General features: G+C 40.5%; 1 long non-coding RNA gene across 4 annotated transcripts; it reads left to right on the top strand.

Annotated features, from left to right (window-relative positions):
- The first annotated feature begins 3124 nt into the window (after positions 1-3124).
- LOC127294630 (uncharacterized) lies at positions 3125-8736 on the top strand. Of its 4 annotated transcripts, none has more exons than XR_007846831.1 (5): positions 3125-3378; positions 3444-3571; positions 4611-6224; positions 6306-6432; positions 7995-8736. It is a non-coding gene; the product is annotated as an uncharacterized lncRNA (long non-coding RNA). The 4 variants fall into 4 exon arrangements; XR_011743079.1 differs by having other exon boundaries at positions 3126-3378; positions 3453-3571; positions 6317-6432; XR_007846832.1 differs by having other exon boundaries at positions 3126-3378; positions 3447-3571; positions 6317-6432.
- Positions 8737-9025: the final 289 nt, after the last annotated feature.

Genomic DNA, 9025 nt, shown 5'->3' with positions numbered 1-9025 from the left:
TGCGGTCTTACACGCCGTAGATCTAATCTAGATCATTACAGTTGCTTATCATACTGCTTCTCCTTGCAGTAAGTACGTGAAAATCAAACAAGTATTTCCCATCTGCGATAATTCGGTTATATACCGGTATCACCACCCCATCGTACATCATGGGCCCTCACATCAATTTGGGATCTATGTGATAAATAACTGAGGTATAATTGTTTATCCGTCAAATGCCTCAAGACCCTAACAAGGGAGTTATTGATAGCCCGTACGCTGATTGCATTTGCAATAACGACATTTTTCGGCATTAGGAGGAGATTAGTACCACAAAGAATGCCGATAAATAAATAATAAATGTCATAGACTTTCAGTCCTTATATTCATGTAGTTGAGAATCTAAACGACAAGTTTAGTCATAAATTTGCAACACATTGCAAATCTGCCACATACATTTACTCGTGACAAATATGTCACAAAATCATATTATGCATGCAACCTATGTGCCAAAAGAGTAAAGGTACCTAATGTAACCACTTTCCTCCAAAATGAGAGCAAACGGGGGAGAAAATTGGCCACATGAGATATAAATTCTCACATGCTTCCGCGGAATAGAGGAAATTATATCCTCAACAAGTAAATGTAGTTCAACCTCAAGTTGAATAACACATAGTGGATGCTCATCATCCAAAACCAGTACAAATGTGCACATAATTTTAAGTGTTGGGACATCGAAACACCTTGACTCCATTGTTATGGGAAATCATGAGGAGTTCAAATATTTTAATCAAATTTCCACAAATCTTATTGATTCAAAAGAATCATACAACAAAGACTACATTTTGTCGACAAATATTTATTCTTAAAATTGCTAAACCTTTGGGGCCCTGAACCAAAGTCCATGGCAGAGTGCCTAATGCACTCATATGTTGGTTCAACTAGAAGGATGCAATTGAATAAGAATAGCACTCACTCAATAAGGGAGGTATTTACCATCGTAATACCTATTCCTCATAAGCACCTTCCCTCTGGAAGGCAAATGACTTTTTGTTAACAACAAAAAAAACAATGAGGTGGTGATAAAGTGAGGCTTGTAGCGCAAGGGTTCACGCAGAGACCTGACATCAATTATATATGATGTATACCCTATTGGTATAAGTGGAATTATGTTTCGATACTAATATTATTGGCAATTATAAATGAACTATCCATGTAGCTGATGGATGTAGTGATTACATAATCATATGGGTCACTCAATTTGGATATCTATATTAAAGTCCTTAAGACTTATAAATCCAAATCCAAAATTAAATTGCAACATATGTGTAATAATACAAAAGTCACTCTATGACTTAAAATAGTCAAACACAAATTCTGTGGTACAATTGACTATAAGAGGTCCTTCTTATAAAGGATTACACGTACAGTGATGATTGCTTATATGTTGTCATAAACAAAATCCCTAATTGGATTCTACATGACATTTGTATATATCAATGCTTTTATCATCAAAGTTTATAATATACATGAAAGGTCCTTGCAATCATATCAAGACGGAGATTTGGATTGAACCAATTATTAACCAAGTTTATAACTTGAGTATATTCCTTTGGAATACATATATATCAATCTTTACATGTCCATAAAGTTTTGGAGAAATTAAATATGGATAAATCAAATCAAAGATACATATGGTCACAATATCCCTAAGAGGGATACAAATTCATTCATACATTGTAGTAGTGATGAAGTGATATTGGACCTCTTGTTCCATATCTCAATACAAACTACATCATGAATGTGAATATTTTGGTGTCAACTTCTTTAAAGTGCAAGCCCCAACTAAAAAATTAGTGTAAGTAATATCCTCCGATATATTTAAGGCTCAAACGATCTTGATTAATTCCCTTAGGAATATCAAGATTTGACCATCGTGTAATCTACATTGGCTATAATTACCGATCCCGAAAATGCCATATCATAGACTGGATTTAATGAAAGAGCCTTCTAACTAAGAGAACAAAATAGGCTCCACTGACCACATTCAAGATCATGTGGTTGAGATTCAACAGAATCACCCACCATTATTTATCAGATCATACCACTTGTATTGCTCAAATGCATAAGGGTTAAACTAATATTTTCCAAACTAGGGAGATAAACACTTTGCAAAGATATCATGTGAAATCTAACAGATTTATTCACAGTGCTTTACATATTCCCATATTCCTGAATTTAAGTTCATGGATTGGCGTGAGACAACTCTTAGTCTTGCAAAGTCCAGGGGGAGTAAAACTCCCAAATTATAACCCGTTGATGATCATTACATCATATATTGTACTCTTTTTCCCTTAATGTGTTTTTCCTAATGGTTTCCCATAAAAGGTTTTTAATGAGACGATATAAATACAAGTGTTAAGATATGCCACATTGTTTTCTCCTTATATTTTTGTCATTGGGTTTTAAAGGAGTTTTCCGTGGCACATCATATTGCACTCTTTGCAATATTTACACAAGATATATGCCGTACCTCCTATTTTCCCCGCTGGGTTTTTTAAAGGAAGTACAAAAGGCATATTTATTGTTCTCCAAACTCATTCGTGAGGTTTTTCCATTCTCTAAGGTTTTCTCGTATGAGTTCTCATGGAGACAACAATCTTTACATGTTGTACTATTTTCTCCTTATTTTTCCCAAAGGGTTTAAAGGAGTTTTAACAACATATCAACTACAACTCTCCTCATATTTTTCCCACAGGGTTTTTGGGGGAGAGATTTTAAAGATGATGACTTTCAAGAGGATACAAAGATCACAATTGTTTACAAGATCATCCTCACATAAAAGCAAGAAGACTTTCAAGACTATGCGAGAAGGTCTTGAAGATTATACAAGAGATTTTCAAGAGACAACATTGTCCAAGGGAGAGTGTTAGAAATAGGATAGCTTTGATACTAACTAGGAAGTTATTAAGATTTGCTTAGATCATAAGCTAAGTAGGTAGTTACTTTTGTCCAAACGCTGTAATCCCGAAGGGATGTCTTTGTAACCGCCTTATAGACGTCTGTTCGGTTGGTATATATACCCCCAACAATGATCAATGAAAGATCACTTGATTCTCTCACTCATTAGTTCTTAAACATAGACGACGGGTACAGATTTTCCTGCTTGTGGTTGCACCGGGCCGTACCAGATCTCAAATATCCAAAAAAAAAAAACTGCAGTGTCGCGCGGGGCAGAGATAAGGGCGAAGCGGCCGCCGGCGGCAGAAATCTGGCGAGGAGCAGCCGACTGGGTGGCCGCGCGTCTAATTGGCGGCGGAGGTTGGCAGGAACAGAGGAAACGTTGCCTCCGGCGAGCAGAATCTAGAAGATGAACTTCTCGCTGGATCCAGTGAGCAGGTGCGTCCCCTTCTTCCCTGCCGCGTGGAGATACGTTTCGTGCGTAGTCTGACCGCTCGGTATAGCAGGACCAGTCTGTCCTGGGCATCGTGAAGCTATTGGTGGGTGTGTTGAGCAGGAAGCTGACGGGCAAGGCGACTCTGCAATGTCGACTGGAAAAAAAGGATCCGCAATCTCCGGGATGGACAAGAAGGTATGGGTTTGTGAATTACACCTTATCTATGCTGTGGCTGTATGGAAGAAGTGGTGAAATATGAAATTAAAGGGGGATCAAGTATGTGATGTGCTTATTGTTAGCGGTCTGTACATAACGATGGAGCTAGGGCAGTCCTTAATGGAATGCATGTTGATTTAGTATATCAGAATGATAAAAGAAATCCGAGGGATATATGTGTAGTATGCTGTGATGAAAGTGATTTTTTATGGATTTGTTCAGCGTCAAAAAGAAAAGTTCAAATAGGTAGTTGGTGAATGACAAACCAAAACTCCGTGGTACCTCGTACAGTCACAATTGTGGGCTGAATTTTGGATGGGCTGAAAAGGGAAACTGCACAAAGGGTTGGAAGAAATTAAAAACTCAAATTTACGAACCAGGGTTCGTAGATGGATTTACGTCGAAAATCCGAGAAACCACGGTGTTGATGTTAGAGTAGGTTAAATATATCAGCTAGATGGAAACAATGTAAATATGTGGTACAGGGAAAAAATGAAGGAGATGAAGCTAAAAGTGTGAGCACAATGTGGATGATGGTCCTGTAGTTTGGGATTGTGCAGTGATGGTTTATGAGTTTGATCATGTAGAATTATTTACTTCATATTCTGCAGAATGTCATGTACTTTAACGATGAAATGGTACGCCGTGGTTCCCATCCCTGTAGTTGTCATCATAGCTCGATTGTTGTAGAATGAAAAGTGGACATAGAGGGTGCATGATGCCCTGTAGTTTGTGCCGAACTAAAACGATGGTCCTGATCATGTTGTGTACCATCATAAAATTTCATTGTTCGTGGGGGCATGGTAAGTGAGTGTGTGTAGTACCCTGCACTACCCTGTGCAATGTCTCATTGGGTGGCAGTTGATGACTGCACTGAATCTGGGAATTTGATATGTTGGTTTGGCGTGAACTTGTAAAAAGGACTTTCAGGGTATGTATGGAGTATGACTGTCAGCGAGGCAGTGAGTATGTGGTGTATAGTCCTGTTTTGCTGATCCATGTTATGTGACAATTGCAGATTGAGGGTAGGGCGAGCACAACCAGATAGGACACCGTGAGCGTCCAGGAAGAGTGCCCTAGAGAAGTCCACGGGTGTACGATAGCTCGGAGGAGGAGAAGGACGCGGCGCCGACAATGTCGACGCTCTTCGCGGCCGGCGACTATGTCCACGACGACCAAGAGGAGGACACCGTCGTCGCGCAGTTAGCGGCCGTGTTCGAGGCGGAGGCGCGAGCACGCTAGCGTCGGGAGGAGGCCGACGCCGTCCGCCAGGTCCGCATATACGAGGCGACGCGCCGGGAGGAACGCGTCCGCCGCGTCAAGCTCAAGATCGTTGAGCTCGACTCGAAGTAGGAGCTCGACGCGTTCGCTGCCTCGCCTTCCTTCGCCACCACCTCCGCCGCGTAGAGGCCCCTAGGGCCGAATTTTGGTCAAAAATAGGTCGCGCGGCAGTAGCTTTTAGTTAATTTTGGTTCGTAGTTCAAATTACGTAAAGTTTGGTGCTCAATTGGAGCAACAACTATCGTCTATATGTGTTCATCGATGAATTCTCCAACGAGAATTTAATTTTTTATTTTCAGTTTCTATTTAACGGTTTCTGTTTCGCGCGAGTGGCAAAAATAACCGAACAAACGTTTTCGAAAGACTGAATTAGAATTTTTCAATTCTCACTTTTTCGGTTAGTACTAGAAACGGAATGCTCTAACGAGGGCAGCCTCTCCTCACAGAACTGGATCAGTTGTTGTGAACCGAAAATATGAAAGAACTGATGTGCTGCCAATTTGTCAAATTTTTAGTCTGGGACAATGAAAAATGTATGCATGTTCAGAGGCAGAATAAAAGACAAACCCTAATCAGATATTATCAGATAGAAAAGTAGAAATGTACTCTAGATGAAACATTCAGAAGACATCATCTAGGCTTAGTTTCAGAGGAGCGGACAAAAAAATTGGGAGCTCCTTCTTTGTTAATTCTAGCAACTGGATTATAAAATTATATATATTTATGTATTTGTAGTGATGTTTAGCAGGAAATTGTTACTGTTGTTTTACTAAAGCTTCATGCTCTTACTCTTAGTCGGCATGGCATGAGTTTCTCTGTTTTTACACTTTCGGTACTTCTCCAAGCATCAGCTCTGAAACCATAAACTCCATTTAGGATTTTGTAATACTTTACTAATGATTTCATGGAGGGGTTGCGCCCACATCGAGATGCTGTCCGGGGATGTGCCCACAAGGCTGGGTCTTTGTGTCCTTCCTCAACCTCGGCAGTGCCGTGACTTGACCTGGAAGTTGTCAAACCGAGCTCTGATGATACCAACAACGACTGGAAGCATCCGGTGACGAGATGAGCATGCTTCTCGTGATGTGTATGCACATGTCCTTCGCTGCACTGAACTCGTTCTGCATATATGTGCTTGCAACAAAGGGCAACTAATATGTTTCTATTTGTTAGAGAGCTCTGAATAAGATTATTGTTTCGTCCTCTTACAGAATTTGCTCTCCTTCCTTTTTGATGCTTTCATGATTAATAAGGTCTCTTCATGATTATGTTTACATATGCGATGGATGCGTCAACGAAAAATTTCAACTGAAGCTCCTGGTCCTCAAAGGTTACTGCTCTTTTTCATAAGGTTAGTGATCTCTTGCAGTTATATATGCATGCCGTGTGTGTTCTCCAAAAATTAGGATTTACACTAACCATGCTATTGTAGTTCATTCACAGGACATTGATTCTTTCAAGATATAATTGCTTGGAAACTGGGAACTTTGTAGATCGTTTTTTTTTTCCTTCAAAATGGAGGGGGTACCCCTGGCCTCTGCATCGACTTTGTAGATCGGGTACAATCCTAGCCTCAAATCAGCTCGTGATTTATTCATTTTCAAAGAAGCACACTTGCTCAATTATAAGTCTTGGTGTTCCAGTTTTTGCTCCTGTTACTTTTGTTGTGTTGACTGTGGTGGCGAAGGTGCAAACCTTCTTTCTATCACTTATGAACCATCGTGTTGCGTTGCCAAGTCTTCATATGTATAGCCTATAGTTGTCAGTTGTTTGTTAAGCATTCCTTGTAGGATTCAGATGTAGCTTATATGTCTTTGATGTAGCACTCCTTGGTGATTCAGATGTCGAGTTTTTTTGTAGTTTGTTTTGTATCAGTGCTTTGAGCTGTGAGCATCCTTGAATCACCAAGGCATCTATACTAAAAATTTGAAAGGCATGAACTGCCTGAATTAAACTGCTCTATTGAACAGAAGAAAAAAACAACCTTCTATTTTTACTTTTTAGGTTCAGTGCTTTTTGTTTTGTCATCATTAGCAGAATTACATTGTATTCTCTCGCATTGTGCAAACCATATATTTATTCTGAATTAAGGCAATTCAGTTTGCTATATGCTGGCTTTTGGGACTTGCATCACACCGACTAATATCTCAAAGTAGATAGGAAAAAACCAATGTGACTTTTCTATAATTGAGCATAGTCATAATCAAAGATCATAATTACACCATCCTACTGTACTACTGTAAATAGCCTAACATGTTTTAGTTGCTTGTTTTATCTTAGTAGCGAGGGAAATCATATGGGTTTCTTATTCTGATGAGAGTACAGTTAAACTGAGCATATGTCTGAAACCTGAATTGTCTTTGTTATACTCCAGTTGAACAGTCCAACCTGAATTGTCTTTGTTATTCTACAGTACAGTAGATGGAAAAAATTTGGACGGTTCTACTGGTACTACTGGAGTACATTAGTTGCTTGTTTATCTTAGTAAAAACTTTAACCAGGCTAAACATATGGGTTTCTGGTATTGATGAAATTACATTTGTTTATGTGCCAAGTGAGGCAACTCCATAAATGAAATGGTACTGAATCAAAGCAGAGATTGTCAAGTACTCCAGGGGTATCCTTTTGTTGTTTGGTCTATGGTCTCTTAGATAAGGGGTATCTTTTTGTTGTAAATGCAAGGAATATCTAACAGAAGGAATAGTTATACGCTGAAGTTACTGAATCTATTATTACTTACGTTTTGGTGGGTTCAATTTAAATGAGGTGTGATGTGCCGATGAAAGGAACCATATAAAAGAAGCAGCTCTGGCCTTACAAGATTCTATAGTAGCTACTGACCTGTCCAGTGGCCACAATTATACAGTCATAATCATAACCAAAGTGCCTTTTCTGTAATTGAGCATACAGCCATAATCATACAGTTAGGCTTTGGAGTTGCTTGCTATAGTTAGGCTTTTTAGTTGCTTAAAAACATATCAAGTACTCCATTATTTTTAAATTGGAGTATATTCTTAAGTTGTTATGATCTGAAAAAAAATCCATTCTCACCCATATAAGAGGACCTATGATTTCCCTGTGTATGATCTGAAATCTAATGCTGGAGTATCATTTTTTGCAGGATGTCTTTGGCATGGCACTGGACACAAAATAAAATACAGACAATCTCTAGGTGTTGAAGAAATCGCACAATCAGGTGAATACTGCTCAAAAGGTCAAAACCAATGAAAGGTCTTCCTGTTACTCGCAGGAGGAAGTGAGCTCCAGCAATGGCGGAGCGCGTGTTCCAACAGCGGTGGAGCGCAGGTTCCAGCAGCGGTCGCGAGAGGCGAGCTCCAGTAGCGGCGGCCAGAGGCGAGCTCCAGCAGCAGCGGCGGAGCGAGGGAGGACTCCGGCTCGCCGGCCCGCCGGCATGAGAGGTTGCCGGCGCCAAGGGTGGGAGGCCGCCCGCTGGGAGGCCCGCTGGCTCGAGGCAGCGAGGAACGCAGGATTCCGCCGGCGGGAAGCTGCGAGCTCACCGGGAGGCACGCCGGCGCGAGCATGCGACGAGCGCGGGAGTCCACCGGCGGGAAGATGCGACCGCGAGCGCGTGGCTGCGATCCATCGGGGGCTTTCCAAAATAAGAAGGGTGTAAATGAAAAAATAGTTTTGAACTACACCTCCGATACCTAAATCGTGACAATGAAAAAATAGTTTTGAACTACACCTCCGATACCTAAATCGTGACAGAGGGAGTAGATTATTTTGTGACATTATACGGCAATCTCTTTCTATGATGGCAATTTGCATGTGTATTATTTTTACATGTGCAGAAAAACATTTGTATTGTTTCCCGTGGTAACTAAGAAGTTGGGAGGTCCTTCGATGAGGACTGTCAAAGCTCAACTTGGCGATATCAGAGTCAGACATACTACAAGTTAGCGCAGTAAGAAGCTAGGAAATTGGAGACCTGTACATTACCGACTCGTAAATTACTGCATGGTAATGGAGTTTGTTTTGAGGCAATAGTTCCGATATCATATCCACTTATTGTTTTTTCTCAAAAAAATGTTGTTTGTTGGTTGCCTATCTATCCCTAACTACAGGTTAGGGAAATTACGTTTATGACTCACTCTCCCAGCAATTGAGATAGTTGCACAACTGAAGGATCAT

This window comes from Lolium perenne, chromosome 4 (genome assembly GCF_019359855.2).
Source record: "Lolium perenne isolate Kyuss_39 chromosome 4, Kyuss_2.0, whole genome shotgun sequence".
Lineage (NCBI taxonomy): Eukaryota > Viridiplantae > Streptophyta > Magnoliopsida > Poales > Poaceae > Lolium > Lolium perenne.
Note: the sequence above shows the minus strand (reverse complement) of the source record. Positions and strands in the feature narration are given on the sequence as shown.